Here is a 19,744-nt window from a genome sequence, read left to right as displayed (position 1 = left end):
CGTATGAGTGGCATACATACGGACTCTCACACAACAGTACAGTACATATATATATATATACACACACACATACATACACATACTTCTGCCTCTCTACTCAGTGGCGTAATAAAATGTATGTCTACAAGACATACGGTTGGGATCCCCCAAGCTCCCTCTACACACAAACATATGGGACTACAGTTCTGGTCATCACCACTGATGGCGACCCTGGACCTGGGAAGAGATTTTCCAGATTTCTTAGATCTATGGGTCTCCACAGATTTTTTTTTATTTTTTTTTAAATGAAAACTTGGGGGACCTTTTTCCCACAGCAGACTTTCTTTTTGGAATAAAAAATAACTTAGAGACCTCACATTAGAAGGAAACAACACTCTTTCCAGGGTAATGTGTGGAGATGTATGGAAGCCCTTGAGCTTCACCTGCTCTGACCTTTTAAACCAATTTTCTTAATTAGATGTAGGTATGGTTCATTAACACTGCCTGACCTGATTTGACTGCCAGCGACCCTGAGCGAATAATACTACATAAATTGTTCAGAGTTGAGTCTGAGAGGGATAGATTGGAAAGAGGTCGAGTAATCACCTGTACAAGTAATCTCATGATACAATGAAAATGAAATTATAACATATTTGAAAAGCTGTCCAAAGAAGTTGAATTAGGTGTTATTATGTGAATTCTAATTCTGTAATATAATTTATTTGTGTAATTCTACCTACAAATCTAAATGACATTTTTATTAACACACACACAAACACACGCAAACTCCATGGAGGTAATGGACAAGACAGAGAATACTTTAGATTTTCTAAACCAATAAAAAAAAGTTTTATCGTGGCAGGTATTTGAAGAGCACTTTGATCTTAGAGTGAAAGAATGAACCTGCACGTGTAATTTCTAACAGGTTAGCTTAATAACCCGAGCAGCAGGGTTTAAAAGCCTTCCTCCTAAGATGATCAGTAGAAAGGTAAGGGGTCTGAGGCGGCTGTCAGTGTGATTAATGGCTCTTTGCAAGAGAACTACTGTAATCACAAAAAACTAAAGGTCTCTGAACTGCATGTTTTCAATCATCTCTTTTAAGAAAGGAAGCTATTTTACTGACTGTATCAGGGCACTTGGTTTAGTGATGAACAGGAGCTTTGATGGGTATTTTTGCTCTATGCTGCTGGTCTAAAAGGACAATGTTACTTTTATTTTTTAAATTGGAAGCCTCTTCCGTCAATATCTGGTAAAAGTTAATTATATCAATACCTAGACACATGAATCTTAATGGCAACAATATTTCCAAATGCCCAAATTAGTTTTAAACAGAATTTTGTTATGAACGACCAGATCCACATTACAATTGCATGATATGCAGGTGAATATCTGCAATGGAAAGCATAATGTATACATCATATTGTTAATCAAAATAGAAAAAGAAGAAATCTGTGAAAAAACCTCTCATGCCCACCAGGGTAAAAACCGAAGGGCTGTCAGTAGGACAGCAGGATATGCTATTTACCTAAGCATTCCATCTAATATGACTAGTTACGTTTACTTTATACACCTTATTGTAATAGCTCTCTGTTGGCTTCCCTGGAACCGAGAGGCCAGTGCTTGGGACCTTGGCTGAAGGAAGATAGCATCAGCATAGGCAACTACGGCAAGCACATTTTTGAAATGTCAGGGGTTCCATCCTTCATGTTTTGGCCAGCCTGGTAGCCAGACAAATCGTCTGTAGCAGGTGTTTTATTGTCTGTGGAAAGTCACTTAACTGGCTTATTTAATAATGCAACCCAGAGTTGCTGGCCCTTAAGATGCCACAGTCGCTTTTTTCCCCTCTTTTCAGCCTTGGTCCAGGAGACCCCTCCCTCATTCTATCCACAATCTCGTATAGTACCCTTTCCCCCCATTTCTTCTTGGGTAATGAAGGATCCAGGGCAGCATTTTGTTTTTGGGTTAACGTATTGCATTAGACTATAAAGTAAGAAATGATAGTTTAAATTTGAATACTGTAATATCAAAAAGTACTATTTTAGCGCATTGTTTATACTTGTAATTATACTAACCACAAAAAAGTATTTAAACTGGCCTCGGTAGCTTGTGGTAGAAGTTGCACCTTTATGTACTAAGCTGAACATTGTTCCAAACATTTTCTTTGTGGCACACTGGAAATGAGATCCAATTTTTTACAATTTTCATACTTCAAGATTGCAGAACAGGTCTAAAGAAGTGTATCAGCGTAATATATATATATAATATAATTTGCTCTTTTAACAATAATATTTAGCTTAAGTAAAACTGTGGAACTGGCCAACAGTAATTTGTTTCCATGCTTCTGTAAATTGACCTTAAAAATACTCCTATTGTGAGCCCTTATTAAAGGACATCACTTTAATTTCATGCAAATTTTCACTTTTTTTTCAGCACATTTTGGTAAGTATTTCAAATGGAATTTCCAAAGACCAAAAGCGATAAACCGCCCTTAAATAGTTTCACATTGCATGAAAACAGCAAATCACTGCATTAGAAAATGGTCAACTATATAATACTATTCTGGAGAAATTACTTTGCATTACAAAAAAAATAACAATCTATGCTTGCAAGTTTAATGTTCCCACTAAATTCTTTATTAGATACTTCTGCCAGGCTTTCATTCACAGGCCACATAATAGTCTTGTACCTAATTCATTTAAGATTAAATTGTTTTTGATCAGGACACAATTTTCTCCAGGGTGATTTATTATCCTAGGAGTTCTGCACATTATTCTTTTGCAATGCGGAATAAAAACAAATTACCGTAGAAAGTGGCAGAGCTGATTAAAATGATTGTGAAAAAGGATTACTGCAGGAAGAGCGTTTACCTGATGTTTTTCCAGGTTTAGTAAACAAAGAATTTGTTTATAGAATTTCAGCTTTAGACTGCTGCAGACCGTAAACACCCCACAAGAGCTGCAGTTTCTTAAAAGTCGTATAGCCATCACAATTTGGCTCTTGTCAAAGTTGATTAGATCCCTACACTTGCCCATTTTTCTTGCTTCTAACACATCAACTTTGAGGACAAAATTTTCACTTGTCGCCTGTTATATCCCACCAGCTCACAGGTGCCATGATAACACAATTATTAGTGTTGTTCATTTCACGTCATTTATTAGGTAGACCTTGCTAGTACCTGGTTGGACCCCCTTTTGCCTTCAGAACTGCTTTCATTCTTCGTGGCATACTTTCTACCAGGTGCTGGAAACATTCCTCAGAGATTTTTGTTTAGAAGTCTGGCAGGAGAAGACATTGCATGGATTGCTGTACGGACATGAGATGCCTTATAATTTGTCGTTGGGGATTGGGCAATGCTAAATAAGAAGTGGGTATCCCTAGGACACAAAGCTATATTCAATTCAATTTAAAAAACTTAATTTGTCCTCTTCAACTTCTATATGGTTTCAAATAGTATAGTTCAATGTTCTACCACAATTCTACTCCATTAAGTCTACTCCGTAATAATATGCTCAATGTGGACTAGAGCCCTGCGCGGGACTGTTTTCTTAATCCCGCCAGCTCCCTCTGAATTTCTGACCATTACCGCCCACAAAGTGTGTGTGTTCCATTCCCTCCTGCAACATATGTGTCCAATCCCGCCCGCTCCTGCAAACATCATTCACAAACATTCATTCCCTCATTCATATACTCATTCATAGATACAAATCACTCACAGATACTCATTCATTCCCTCAATCACACATACAAGCTCCCCCACCCCCTTACCTGAACTGTAGATTTCCCGCGCAATCCTGCGCAGCTGCCTTCGCGTTGCTTGCACACAGCGTCTCTTCTCTTGACTCTGCTCCATTCTGGCGGGACATGTGATGTGACGTAAATTCACGTGACTCCACTGGGTTCCTGGGCAGAACAAGAGAAGAGACGCTGTGTATGAGCATGGCAAAGGCAGCCTCGCGGGAGTGTGCGGGATTATTGGAACCCACAGGTACATTGTCTAACAGCCCACTCCTGCCCGCAACACCTGAAAAACCTCCCACACCCGCAAGTTTTTTGACCACGATGCAGTCCTCTAATGTGGACCAATCACTTTCCATAATTCCCAACTATAATGGTTTTACACAAATTTGCTTGTTGGACCAGTCGCTTTGCACAATTCCCACCTTGAAAGTATTTACAGGAATTTACTTGCCAGACAACCTTTTTGGTCGCTAATCAGAAGCTGCTACCTAATAAAAGTGACATAAAATGTGGTTAACCCGTCCAAGGCACAAAGTACACCTCTGCTAAGACAAAATAAACATTATTTGCTCATATTTACCAAGGGTGCCAATAGTAGCGGAGGGCACTGCATATCAGACCTGGCCACCTTTTTCTATTGCTCCGTGTTCTAGTTCTTATCATCACGTGGCCATTGTAGGCGATTTCGGCAGAGAACAGGGGTCAGCGTGATTACGCAGACCGACGTGCAACAAACTGCAATGCACTGTGTGTTCCGACACCTTTCTATCAGAATCAGCATTATCTTTTTCAGCAATTTGAGCTACAGTAGCTCATCTGTTGGATTTGAGCACACAGGCCAGCCTTCACCACCCACGTACATCAATGAGCCTTGGCCGCCCATGACCCTGTCACCAGTTCACCACTTTTTCCTTCCTTGGTACTAACCACTGCAGACCGTGAACACCCCACAAGAGCTGCAATTTTTTTAAATGCTCTGACACAGTCTAGCCATCAAAATTTGCCTCTTGTCAAAGTTGATTAGATCCCTACACTTGCCCAATTTTCCTGCTTCTAACACCAACTTTGAGGACAAAATGTTCACTTGTCGCCTGTTATATCCCACCCACTCACATGTGCCATGATAACACGATTATTCGTTTTTTTTCACTTACGCGTCATAATGTTATGACTCATCTGTGTGTATATACACTCACTGGCCACTTTATTAGATAGACCTTGCTAGTACCGGGTTGGACACCCTTTTGCCTTAAGAACTGCCTTCTTTCTTCATAGCATACTTTCTACAAGGTGCTGGAAACATTCCTCAGAGATTTTGGTCCATATGGACATGATGGCATCACGCAGTTGCTGCAGATTTGTCAGCTGCACATCCTTGATGCAAATCTCCCGTTCCACCACATCCCAAAGGTACTCTATTGGTTTGAGATCTGGTGAGTGTGGAGGCCATTAGAGTACAGTGACATTGTCATGTTCAACAAACCAGTTAGAGATGATGTGAGCTTTGTGACATGGTGCATTATCCTGCTGGAAGTAGCCATCAGAAGATGGGTACACTGTGGTCATAAAGGGATGGACATGGTCAGCAACAATACTCAGGTAAACAACGATCAATTGGTACTAAGGGGCCCAAAGTGTTACACCACCATTACCAGCCTGAACAGTTGATAGTAGGATGGATCCATGCTTTCACGTTGTTTACACCAAAGTCTGACCCTGCCATCTGAATGTCTCAGCTGGAATCGTGATTCATCAGACCAGGTAACATTCTTCCAGTCTTCCATTGTCCAATTTTGGTGAGCCTGAGCAAATTGTAGCCTCAGTTTACTGTTTACTGTTCTTAGCTGACAGGAGTGGCACCTAGTATGGCCTTCTGCTGTTGTAGCCCATCTGCTTCAAGGTTCGACGTGTTGTGCGTTTCGCAATATGGTATTCTGCATACCTTGGTTGTAACAAGTGGTTATTTAAGTTACTGTTGCCTTTCTGTCATCTTGAACCAGTCTGCCCATTCTCCTCTGATGTCTGACATCAACAAAGCATTTTTGCCCACACAACTGCTGCTCACTGGATAGTTTCTCTTTTTCGGACCATTCTCTGTAAACCGTTGAGATGGTTGCGCATTAAAATCCCAGTAGATCAGCAGTTTCTGGCCCATATGGCACCAACAAACATGCCTTGTTCAAAGTCACTTAAATCCCCTTTTCTTCCCCATTCTGATGCTCGGTTTGAACTACGTCTACATGTCTAAATGCATTGAGTTGCTGCCATGTGATTGGCTGATTAGCTATTTGTTTTAACGAGCAATTGGACAGGTGTACCTAATAAAGTGACCAGGGGTGGGTGTGTGTGTGTGTGTATAATATGTATACAGAGAGAGGTATACAAGAGTCTAGGCTCTCTAACTATGGCAATGCATTCAATGCTATTTGGAAAATATATAGCTCTAGAATTTCCTCCCTTTGATGTACAAAACTGAAGTACAGTAATATTTTGTAATTTTTAACCAGAGATGTGAATACATTAAGTACATAAAGTTTTCTGTTGTAGGGCATGTATTTCAGAAACGACTTCCTGATTACTTGGTATACTCTGTAAAAGGACTAGCACATCCATTAGAGAAATTATGGAGTGCAGATAATTTGATCATTTTTACCACTTCCCATTACCAATTTTATATTAAACTCTTAGGGACTACTTGAGCAGCAGAGACGATGCACTCTCTTCCACAAAACAATGTATTTTTATATTAAAAAAATGTGGATTTTCTTTTGGTATTCCAAAGAACTCTAGCATGTGCAGCGTAGTAAAAATTTTAATACACCAGAGAATACGCTAGCTGACACCAAAAGAGAAACGAGGATACAGAATTGTTTTGGAGTCCAAATTGTATTTATTAGTCCTTGGACTAATAAAATGGAGCAGTACATAGCGATCAAAGTGCAGGGGAGAAGGCTAAACACAAAATCATTAAGTAAAAATAATGCCATTTCTATAAAAGTACCAGGTCCCAATCAGGCACTAGGAACTTTTTGTTAAATTATATGATGCCTGCATGGATACATATTATACAACGTTACCTAAGGGCAGCATTATAGCATTTCTCTCCAAGTACTGTGGGATACCCCAACCCCTCAAATAATCATGGAAGCAGGACCCTAGCAAAATGGTTCAATTGAATCTGTTGTCTGCCGCTTGAGATGGTCAGTTCCCCTTCTCCACTGACATTGTAAGCCCCAGGGAGATGATTTGTTTGGTATTTGGGCACAACACTATTTAATTAATGTACATGGGTCTCTAGGATGGAACAATTGCAGAGTAGGGCAGGCCAATACTCCATTCTTCCCTCCACTGGAATCCATGCCAGCTGTTCTAAGAGACTAGATATCTGCAGGATCCAGTCCAAGATTCCTACAAAGCCTCTCCAGGTACAGGTACTGGCATAAAAACCAACGATTAAGGAGACTGTGCAGGGGAGAGGTTGAGAAGTCCCTCTCTGCTCACAGGGCAAAGAGAGGCCCTAAAGACAACCACTGAGCCAAGTGTGGACCTGCCTGGACTTGTGTGCACCGTCTGGGGGAGGTTTCCAGAACCTGGCTCAGCTGGATCTGACAGGGAGATATGGTTAGTGGGTGTTTAGGCTGGTCAGTCTGGACTAGGAAAGTATAGCTAGAGATGGCACCATTTGGGAGCTAGGATTTTGTTTTGTGGTGTTTGATTTGTGCACTTGCAAATAAATAACACAGTTTTCTGCAAATCAGTGTTCCAGAAGACCATGCTCAGGATCCCTAAAACAACAGAATTTGTCACAGCCCATAGCTCCATTTTCACTGAAAAGAGCAGAGACCCAAAACAAACAATAAGGGTTGTCTATTCTGTTAGCACTTACTTAAGTATGTGATGAAGAGTAAATTAAAACAACTCTGTCAGAAATTTAAACCAACAAATGCATTGGAATAGAGAAAAGCGACAAAGGACAAGTTTGAGGTGACTACTCCACGCTAACCGAGCCTGACGCAAGACATCAGCCCCTTCTGCTACACCAAATTTATATTATACACCATTAACCTATTGTTATGGTTATAGTTTTAATCCTATGAAAAATACTACACAACACATTAAAAATAAAAACACTGTCTCAGAACTTGAATTTGGTGACATTGCTATGACATTGGAGGTGCTGTGCCTTGTTCTGCAACCTCGATGATGGTGTTAACGGTTTGTCACAATACACATAGGTGGGAGTATACAAAATTCACTGCGCACAGTTAATCAGAAGGCAAAAGCTACATTCCTTAAGCTAACAGACAAATAACTATACAAAACATTTACCATAATTATAGAAAAAATCACCACTTTTTGGGTTCAGATTACTTAAATAGAGAAAATGAATCTTGAGCATAACAAAGAGCGATATTTATCAAGGAAATAAGGTTTACATTTGTACTATGTAACAAGCAGAAACATTCCATTAGTGCATATAGTTTGCTTGAGATTTGGCACTTTGTACTGGGTTTGTTTTCTTAAATGCAGTACATAGTGTGTTAGCTGGAAAAGGGTAGCTTTACATACCATACGAAGGCTTCTGTTAACGGTGATTACGCATTTGCAAGATATGCCACTAGATCAATTAGCAGAATACCACAAAACACATTTACCAACACATCGTCGATTCAGGAACATAAAACTTATCAAACATAAGCATGGCAAAACAACAGCTTTATCTGTGAGGAAGTGGCAGCATCAACGGCCCTATCACTGTGAATAGTTTAGACATGTGCTTCCTTTCGATATTTAGCAGACTTTGAGAAAGAGGAACTTGGATACTTTTAGTTCAACTACCAGACAGCACAGAGAATGTAAAAAAAATAAATATGGCATTATAGAATACAAAATCAAGTATGACCACAAAAGAATGTGGTTGTTATCTACTATTATACTATCACTGCTTGTCAATAGCCTCCTTGGGTTTGGGACTAGTCACTATACAAATGCCCGGCAGGATTTCAAAAGGCAATGACAGCAGACAAGGAAAAGATGTTGGTCCTACACCTCTACATGCACATGCACATGCAGTTCTGTTCTTGATGTGGCTATGCATACCTAGATATGAACGGGTTCCGAACAGATTACTCACATAGCTATATATATATTATATGTCTATATAAAAATGGAGTAAAATAAACAATGCTGACAAAGTACATGCATATTCCACCTTAACGTGCAAGTATGGAAAATGAAAATGTACTTAAAGTGAAGCACTACCTTTTTTCATTTTTCACCACAAAACGCCTCATCATGCTGTCATGCTGTTGTGTGCCTGTACTTTCGAACTGAGCATATGTAAACAGAGGACTGGTCCTTAATGTCTTCAAAGCAGGTTATGCCTTTAAACAATACCGCCTTCACGTCAAATTAACCCGTTCACGACAACTGACGTACCAGGCAAGTCATTGAAAAACATCCCTTTGGCGACAATTGACGTGTCTGGCACATCATGACTTTAAATGGGTGTAGAAACAGGAAGTTCTACATACCGAGAGCTTCTTTTCCCTGCCAATCCCTGGTGACACTAAGGATAGACTCCTCCTCCGTACCCGAGATATTGCAGGACTCAAAAACCTTAAAAGCCCCTCCCCTCCTACTAACCCCAGTGAATACCAAAGACCACACAGGAAAAGCAATCTGATGCAACAAAATTTATTGAAAGGAAGGGAGGGAACAAAAAAACGTGTCACCAGGGATTGGCAGGGAAAAGAAGCTCTCGGTAAGTAGAACTACCGGTTTCCCTGCCATCCCAGGTGACACTAAGGATAGATGTACCAAAGCAGAAGGGTGGGAAACTTAAGGAGACAAAACAGCCTCAAGGACCTTCCGACCAAAAAGAGAGTCCTCCTGAGCCATCTGGTCGAGACGGTAATGCTGTACAAAAGCGTGGAGAGTTCGCCAAGTAGCCGCCTTGTAGATCTGGTCAGGCGAAATACAGCATCTTTCGGCCCAAGAAGTGGGCCCGGATCCCCACAGGAGCAGTTTGGCCAGCCGCAGAATACGCCAAGGCGATGGCCGCAACAATCCACTTAGCGATGGAAGACTTGGAGATGCTGACACCCCTGTTGGGCCCCAAAGAGGCCACAAACAAACGAGAGGACTGACGCAGCGGCAGAGTCCGTTCCAAATAGATGGTGAGGCATCTCTTCAGATCGAGAGTGTGAAGAGCTTCTTCCGTAGCTGAGCCAGGAGCAGGAAAAAAGGTAGGCGGCACGATCTCCTGGTTCTTGTGGAAAGCCGACTGAACCTTGGGTGCAAACTCCGGTCGTAAAGAGAGAATCACCTTATCTGGGAAAAAACGGAGAAACGGTTCCTTCATAGACAGGGCCTGAAGTTCACAAATCCGACGAGCAGAAGTAATGGCTACTAAAAAGGCCGTCTTCAGCGATAGAAAATACAGAGAAACTGACTGAAGAGGTTCAAAAGGAGGTAACGCGAGTCTACGAAGGACGAGACTCAAGTCCCATGGAACCATCCTGGTGACAGAACGAGGACGCATCCGGACGATGGCCTTGGTAAAACGTCTAACCGCAGGCAGAGATATAAGCTCGACCAGGAGTGCACTGATGGCAGAAATATGCACCCTGATAGTGGAAGGTTGAAGTCCACTGTCGAATCCCTCTTGGAATAAGTCCAAAATGGAGGCTGAGGAACAGGAAGATGGCAAAATTCCCCTGGAACAACACCAACTGTGAAATCTCTTCCAGATCTTAATGTATCGCAGAGAGGTAACCTTCTTTCTACTCTGCAGAAGAGTCTCAGCCACAGGAAAAGAAAAGCCTTGCACTCTCAGCAGTTCGCGCTCAACCTCCAGCCCGTCAGGTGGAACACGGCAGGGTTTGGGTGCAGGAATGAACCCTGATACAGAAGGTCTCTCCAAGTCGGGAGTTTCAGAGGGGGAGAGAGGCTTAGAGTGATCAAGTCCGAATACCAGACACGCTTGGGCCAGTCTGGTGCTATCAGGATCACGGAGGCATGGTCCTTCCTGATCTTCTGTAGGACCCTGGAGATCAGAGCAAACGGAGGAAAAACGTAGGCGAGACGGAAATTCCACTCCTGGGCGAAGGCATCTATCGCCAAGGGATGAGCCTGAGGATTGAGGGAAAAGAAGACAGGAGTCTGAGCATTGTCTCTGGATGCCATCAGGTCGATCTCGGGTAAGCCCCACTGTTGGACGATGAGGTCGAAGGCTGCCGGATGCAGAGCCCATTCGCCTCTCAGCACAGGAGTCCTGCTCAGGAAATCCGCTTGAGAGTTCAGAGTACCTCTGAGGTGGATAGCGGACAGAGTCATAAGACGGGACTCTGCCCAAAAGAAAATCCTGAGCGATATACGGAGAAGTCGAGGACTTCTTGTGCCCCCCTGTCTGTTGACATAGGCTACCACAGCCTGATTGTCGGAGCGAAGCAAAATGTCCTTGACGGCGAGCAGATGTTCCCAGTGACGCAGAGCTCTTTCTACTGCAAGCAACTCCAGACAGTTTGAAGGAAGAAGCTTCGCAGCTGGAGACCAGAGACCCTGCACAAACAGAAATGTAGCGCCCCAGCCCTTGATACTGGGGTCGGTGGTGAGAAGAACCTTGGAGACAAGAGACCATCTTCTCCCTGCAGCAAGGATGTTTCGTTGGAGCCACCAGGCGAGGGAGGCTCTGACATGCAGCGGAAGACAGACAAGCCTGTCCAGGGCCAAAGAGTAGTCTTCTAAATGGTTGAGGACAAATCCTTGAAGAATTCTCATGTGGGCCAGGGCCCAGAGCACCGCATACCTTGCGGAGACCATCTTGCCCAGTAGGGACATGCATAACCTCAAGGAGCTTGGCAACAATATCCTCCTCGATCTGGGAGAGCCAAATCTTGACTGCTCTGGAAACTGAGGCAGAAGCAATACCTGGTTTAAGGACGACAGCAGAAGCCTCAAAAGATTTCTTTACTGCGGCCTCGGCTTTCTTTTCCATCTGGTCAGAGAAATGAGAGCCATCCTCAAGCGGTAAAGCAGTCTTTTTGTAGACCCTCATAACAACAGTGTCTACCAGAGGGGTAGCACAGAACTGAGTAAAGTCTTCATCAAAGGGAAACATGCGTTTAACCCTTCTGGATAGGTTAACCCTCCTTTCCGGGTGGTGCCATTCCCGCTTGATGATGTCAGTGCAGGATGAACAGGAAAGGAGGCGGACTGCTTGGAGAAGCTGGCACCAAAGAAAGGGTCACTCTTCTGGGTGGAGGACTCCTCCAAATGTATGGCTGACCTAATAGCGGAAATCAAAGTCTCAATCTCCTCCACCGGGAACAAAAAGAAACTCTCCTCCCGGATCTCTCCTTCCTCCGAGGAACCTTCCTCAACCTCTGGATAGTCAAATTCAGAGTCAGAAAACAAAGGCAGACGTCCCAGGAGAGCGGGGTCTTGCACTGCTGGAAGGTGGTGACAGGCAGGAACAAGAGCGGTCTGACGGAAGGCAGACAAGGTAGACTGCATCTCCTCTTAAAGCCAGGTCAGGAACTCTCTACCCCCAGACGGCTCAGAATCCGCTACAGATCTCAGGCAAGCGGAGCAGAGCTTCTTTCTGGAATCCTGCAAAGCCTTGTGACACCCGGAACATTGGGCATGCTTGGACTTGGTAACCGCTTTCTTAGGCTTGTCCTCAACAGAGGGCGGCTAAGAGTTATCTGGGGCTGACATGACTAAAGATGCAACAGCACCCAGCCAAAAGCAAACAGCAGGAACACACAAAGAAATAAAATCACCTACCTTTTATATATATCGAAAAAGGGGGCTGAAATCAGGCAGTAATCCGCAACAGCGGAGGATTGGCGCCAAAAATTCAAATCTCGAGTGAGAACGAGGCTTGGAACGCACTACAGGAAGTGCGAGAGCCCGGACCGGAAGTCGGCCGCTGCCATTATGGCCGCCGTCAGCACGCCGCAATAGCGGTGTAAAACAGCCGATTCAGAGACCAGCAGGCCTCCCTGGAAGCAGGAGGCTCTACCCTGGCGACTGCAACAGCAGACCAGGATGACCGGCGGGGCGCCGCCGCGACGAGGGCACCGCAACAGCGGACGCCGCCGCAGCCGCGGACACAACCAGGATGAGGACGCCGCAGCCATCGCCGGGACGAGGGCGCCGCAGCCTCGGACACTGCCGGGACCGAGGTACTAGGGAAAAAGCGCTGGGCAGCGCAGCACCAGCCACCCAGCTTAAGGTGCAGGGTATCCCCCAGGAAGGGGGCTTAGCCCAGGGAACACGGCTCCACCTAGAGCCGGAGAAAACAACAAAAGGGATGACGAGTCCTCCCTACCTGATGTAGGGCAGGAAAAAACACTGGGGTTAGTAGGAGGGGAGGTGCTTTTAAAATTTTTGAGTCCTGCCCTATCTCAGGTACGGAGGAGGAGTCTATCCTTAGTGTCACCTGGGATGGCAGGGAAAGTGATCTATGATCGCTTTCTTCACCCAAGTGGTGTTGCTGTAATGCCTCATTGTCGATTGGCTCCTAAGCTTAACCAGTACCGAAAACCTACCCTAGGATGCACCGTGACCACTCCGGAGAGAGGTCACAATTGCCACTGCGATTTTGCCAAGAGGGTCTCTCCAGATCCTCCCAAGAACGCTGGGTTCCCCCTGTAGGTTGAATACGGGTACTGAATTCAAACATGCAAGAGGCCAGCTTTCTAATAACAAAGCGATTAGTATACATATAAAGTTTATTTATATGAGCAAGTTCTAAAATTAGCTCTATATCTTCAGAAAAATTCTTGCATGGAAATAGATCAAATAGTGGCATGTTAAATGCCCACGACGTGTCTTGGTTTTTAAGAAATATAAATTGAATAGGCTAGGTTCAAAGATGTCCCAAAAATAGGACATGGGCAAATACTGACCAGATGTCCAAATTCCAAAAAATGTACATCTCTCAAAGGTGGCCTTTTACCTACCAAATAACCTGACAAACCCATGCATGGGTGGCATCACTTTATACAAGAGATGTTGCTGAACACATATTGGGGTGTTGTATGACATATACCAGGAGAGGTAGATTCATACCTGAAGTACAATTTGTGTGTGTGTGTGGGGGGGGGGGGGACAAAAAAAATACCAGCACAAAATTTGACAAAGACTGGTGGTAAAATTAGTCCATAGAAAAGGGTTAAAATACCTGCATTTTAAATCCCCTGAGGTGTCTAGTTTTCAAATATATATAGTTTGATGGGGTAAATTAAATTTGGCATCTTCAACAATGCCCCAAATAACACATGGAGGCACATCACAATTCCAATTTAAACAATGCACACAAATGTAGCCTTTTAGTCCCCTAACAACCCAACACACCCATGCATGGTGGGTATCATTGTACTCAGGAGATGTTGGTGAACACATATTGCGTATTTAAAATACCCTGGGGTGTCGAGTTTTCAAAATTATATGGTTTGATTGGGTAAACTGAATTGGCCTGCTCCAAATAGGACATGGGGCAGAATTTTCAACATGTCAAAATTCAAAAACTAAATTGTGCATGCCCCAAACAACTTGATAAATCTATGTATGGGTGGTATCTCTGTACTCAAGAGATGTTGCTGAACAAATATTATGATGTTGTGTGACAATAGCATATAGCAGGAGTGGTAAATTCATACCTGAAGTAAAATGTGTGTAATAGGGCTGAAACAACTAATCGATAAAATCGATAATGAAAATCATTGTCAACGATTTTCATTATCGATTAGTCGAATCGATTTTTATCAATTTTATCCTTTTATAAACACTAGAATCCAGATCCCCCGCAACGCTGCAGGGTACCTGGATTCCCCTGTCGGCCGGTCTCTCACTTCCGTCTCTCTCTTCCCCCACCCAAACACCCCTCTGACTCCTCCCCCCTCCCATACACTGCTCTGCCTCTCTCCCGACTCCCTGGTATTCTGTGAACCTCCGTTGCTGACAGGCACTTTCACTGCAGCTTCATAGAAGCCTCAGCATAAGTGAAGGTGAGTAACGGAGGCTGTGCGCATCGTGCAGACCCCCACCGGGTGACAGAGAATCGAAGTCTCCTGCAGAGGATCATCCTCTGTCAGCTGGTGGGGGTCTGCATCGCACAGACAGCCTCCGTTACTGCCCTTCACTTACGCTGAGGCTTCTATGAAGCTGCAGTGAAAGTGCCTGTCAGCAGTGGAGGTTCACAAAATACCAGGGAGCCGGGAGAGAGGCAGAGTGGTGTATGGGAGGGGGGAGGAGTCAGAGGGGTGTATTGGAGGGGGAGGAGGCAGAGTGGAGTATGGGAGGGGGGGAGGAGGCAGAGTGGAGTATGGGAGTGGGGAGGAGGCAGAGTGGAGTATGGGAGGGGGAGGAGGCAGAGTGGAGTATGGGAGGGGGGAGGAGGCAGAGCGGAGTATGGGAGGGGGGAGGAGGCAGAGTGGTGTATGGGTGAGTTATAGTGGTGTATGGGGGGTATAATGAATTTCAGAGTAGCATTTCTGGGGGAGGCAGAGTGGTGAATCAGGGAGAATTTCAGGGTGGTGTAGGGCATTTATGGGGAGCGGAGTGGCATATCAGGGTGCACAGTGGCATATAGGGAGGTATAAGGCATAAATGGGGGCAAGTGGCATATTGCAAGTTATAAGGCATATCAGGGGGGCATAAGACATATCTGGGGGTAAAAGGTATATCAGGGGGCTCAGTTGGATATCACTGGCATATAAGGAGTATAAGGCATATCGGGGGCACAGTGGCATATCAGGGGCACAGTGGAATCTCTGGCATATAAGAGGTATAAGGCATATATGGGGCAGAGTGGCAAGCTGGGGGTCAGATGTGCATAACTGGGGGCAGTTTGGTAAATAAAAAAATATAAACAAGGCTTTTTTTCTCAGGTTTTATCACATATGAAAAATAGTTAACATGTGAATTAATATTTACTAATAACATTGTATTAAAACCTAGTTTGAGAAACACTGTTTGGGTTCTTGTAGCTTTTATTATGTCAGTAAAATAAGAAGGTGAATAGCGAGAGAGAGGCCATTACAATAAAGAGATGAAAGTGTAAATTGTACGTTTTTTATTACATTATTTTAAATAAAAAAAAATTGCATTTTTTATCCGATTAATCGAAAAAATAATCGGCCAACTAAAAGATTATTAAAATAATTGTTAGTTGCAGCCCTAGTGTGTAACAGGTGGTAGAATTAGTGCATGGGGAAGAAGAGTAAAAATGAAAGAGTTAAAATACTAGCATTTGAAAAACCCTGTGGGTTCTAGTTTTCAAAAGTATATGGTTTGATAGGGTAAATTGCATTGGACAGCTTCAAAGATTTCCCAAATAGCTTATGGAGTAGAATGACCATATTTAGAAAAAAATTGCGAAACGCTACTTGTAATTATTGCCCGATAATATGCAGAAAAAATTTCTAAAGTGAGGGAAAATAGTAGAATCTATTTAGTAGGTTTTTTTCCATTCGCTTTTATAGAGGCGTAAAAGATTTTTCAAGTAAAAGTCAGAAGAGATTTTTGTTAATTTTGTACCATATTTTATACTTTTTATAGTAAAATTATATGATACAATCAAAATAATGACATCTAAAGAAAGGCCTTATTGTCCTGAAAAAAAACACAATACATAAAACTTGTGTGGGTTCAGTAAACGAGAAAGAAGAAAATTACAGCGAAACACAAGCACAACAGAAACGTTAAAACAGCCATTGTGACGAAGGGTATGAAAAATGAAATCAACCATTGTCCCAAAGGGATTAAACAGGACCTGTGAATTGTATAGTCTCTATACACTGCAGGGAGACAGTAAGTTAAAGCCAAAGTTTCAGTTTTAACAATACACAACACATATATTCTATGCTTTAGACTTCTACCATCACATCTAAAATCACATAAACCATTCGGATGTGACAAGTTACCTTAGAGACAGGGTAATATAACTTAGTCCCAAAAGGTCCATGGGCTCCCCAACCATAGAGGAAACCATTTTCTCTTAAGTGATTACAAAGTTACATGTAAAATTGATTTTATCTGCCAAAATGCAAGATTTGTTGTTAAAAATTGCTTGTAGTGTGCTGAAACAAATACACAGGTAAACCATGAACCATTAAAACCGGCACCGCTTTGTAATATTACACAAACTAAACTCCCTTCCTCTTGAAAGGAACTTGCAAATTTTATAACAAAAAAAAATCCATCCCAATAAATGAGAATTATTAAAGAACCCTGTAATTGCTTTGATTTTTGTTCTTTATTCAATATAGAATATAATCTAGAAGTTTGCCATAATGACAACTTGTCTAGATAAGTAGCATGGTAATACAGCACTAAAGAGAAAAAGAACAGGCATTATTAATGTGACCAAGCAACAGCAAAGACCGCTTTAATTTTAGAACCTTGATTCAATAAACTAGAAATACAAAAGGCTAATCCATCTCATTTAGTAAAGGCAATGGATTAAAAGCTTTCGAATTATGTAAAATAGCACACAATCTCCAAGACATACCTGAAAGTGAGAAAGCTGAAACTAAAAGACTAAAACCATTTTTTTCTTTGAAGGGAGACCACTGAACAAAAAACTCAAATGCAAAATGAAACTGGCTAACTAATCTTTTCAGTTTAAACGTTTAGCCAACTTCAGGGTCAAGGAAACAAGTTGTAATTAGTGTGGGAACAACATAGAAAAACATTTGGAACTCATAAATGGTCTGGAAAACTCAAACAGCTCAGCATGGACGGTTTTATGTATGTAAGCCCACCATGCGCTACCAATTCTAACAAAGATTTACTAAACCTCTAGTACTCAAACCCCCCCAAACCTTTTAATAGTTAAACACAATCATTTACCACCCAATATATGTGCACATATCAGACCAGTATAGTTTTAACAAACCTGCAGACCATTAAAGTTAGTGTTAACTGTCTGCAGATTTGAAACCGATCGAAACCATGCAAAATGCAGATACAGTAAGTCACAATAGAATGGTTTAGAAGTCTATTACCTGTCATGGGTCAGTTACTGTATTGGCCCGATTATACGCCACAATCCCCCCCACCACTTTATGTCTTCAAAGTGGGGGTCGGACATGCAGTTCCGGCCGCCGGCCAGGTGTTTTTCTTTTCTTTATCATCCGCCTCTCCAGCAACTCGTGGACGTCTGCGCAATGCAGACAACCGCCACTGCTGCCGGCACTTCTATAATGGAGCGCCGGCGTGACATGACCTTCCGGTGCTCCACCATAGAAGCCCCAGCGGAAGTACCGGCCAGCAGCAGCAGAGGCTGTCTGGGGAGCAGAGTGGCATACCTGGGGGGCAGAGTGGCATATCTATAGGTTGCATTATGAATAAAAAAAATAGCACCAAACTTTAAGGGTGCAGCCTATAATCTAGCCAATACGGTATATTTTGCATATTGTTACGATAAAGACAAAACAAAATAAACTGTCAAGCGATTTAGTATAATAGCTTCAGTGTTTGGCTGGCAAGCATTAAAACACAATTCGAGTCTCTTTCTGCTTCAATGCCAATCATCCAAAATAATAAACGGCCCAAACTGAGAAGTCTTTGAAGATTCTGTAATCATTGATTTCTAGCGTTGACACAGTCATGTTTTAGATACTAGCGAGTCTGCCACATTCCAGTATATGCAGGACAATCACTTTTATACGGCGATGTACCTTTTCATTTAGTCAAATTTCAGAGAAAATAAATCAGCTTTTTGACAAATACGCAGTATGCTTTGTTTTTGTTATAAACAAGCTCATAGCACATTACCTAGAACAAACCTGCTTTATATTAACAAAAGCAGGCAGCTGTTACAAGCTGTGTTTACAAAAGAAGAGCCTAGAACAAATACAGACGGGATCTGAAAGCTGGACAGATGTTACTACACAACAGAGAGCGTTAGACCATTAAATTGCCTTCTCTACCTTTCGTAAGTTATTTACTATAAAATTATCCACCTCATATTTCTCCATTCAGCAAAGGCTAGATAGACTATGTGCTACAAAAAACGTCAGAGAAATAACCATTCAAGGTGATGTTTTAATCCAACACGCACCCACTTACTTAACTCCTTAATGACAAAAATGATTTTTTTTCAATGGGTTTAGGGACCGCCCATTGTCCTTTACGGGTTAAAATAAGCAAATGTGACTACTGTTGTGGAAATCAAACGTTGTGCTGACCACCAGACTTCTTTGAATGCATAAAAGTTTATTCCGGATACAAGCAGCTGCAGGGAGATCTGCACAAAAGCAGGCAAATCTAACAGCTTTACATTTTCACACACTATATATACATTGAAAACAAAAGAAATAAGTAAACTCCTACAAAAGGGCTGGCACACTTGTAATATCTCTGGGTTTACCATAAAAGGCAAAAGCCTAACCTTCATATCATTAATATGTATGATATGGGTGGGGTTTCAGTTAATTAAAGCAGACATCCTGTGCCCGGAAGTTGACCCTGAGCCTACACTTATGGTCCGGTTTCTCACCAGCTGTGTAATTTGACCTATGCCCTCAACCATAAATATCCTGTTCCTAAACAGAACAATACTACCTCCCAGTGCATCAGACTCTTATCACCAAATAGCAGAAACAGTTAACCTCTTCCTACCCACTCTCCACATCCTAAGATTCCACAGTCCCCCCTTTCATGCTTTAAAGATTCCATGAAGCATGACTCTTAGGCATTCACCCATTGTGTTTAATACATTTGTGGGCAGCCAAATCTTGGTCACCGTCATACACAGATAATAAACGTGTAAATTCTTAGTTTGTAATTTCTTGAGTATTCTTGGTTTTGATATTAGAATCTCCATTAGCACTAGGGGGACATTCATGAATGGTCTTATCAATTAGAACAGGATAATGGGCAATAGACGAGGTAGCAGAATTCCAACATTTAAGGAGTAAAAGTTTCAACACTGTTATGGAGGCAAATATGGTTGTGAGGAACAAAGCCCCTATAATCAAACCATAGAAAATTTTTGATCCTAACGCCCCAA

This window comes from Sceloporus occidentalis, unplaced genomic scaffold (assembly GCF_023333645.1).
Source record: "Sceloporus occidentalis isolate IW3139 unplaced genomic scaffold, rSceOcc1.0.p SCAF_54, whole genome shotgun sequence".
In the NCBI taxonomy this organism is placed as follows: domain Eukaryota; kingdom Metazoa; phylum Chordata; class Lepidosauria; order Squamata; family Phrynosomatidae; genus Sceloporus; species Sceloporus occidentalis.
Note: the sequence above shows the minus strand (reverse complement) of the source record.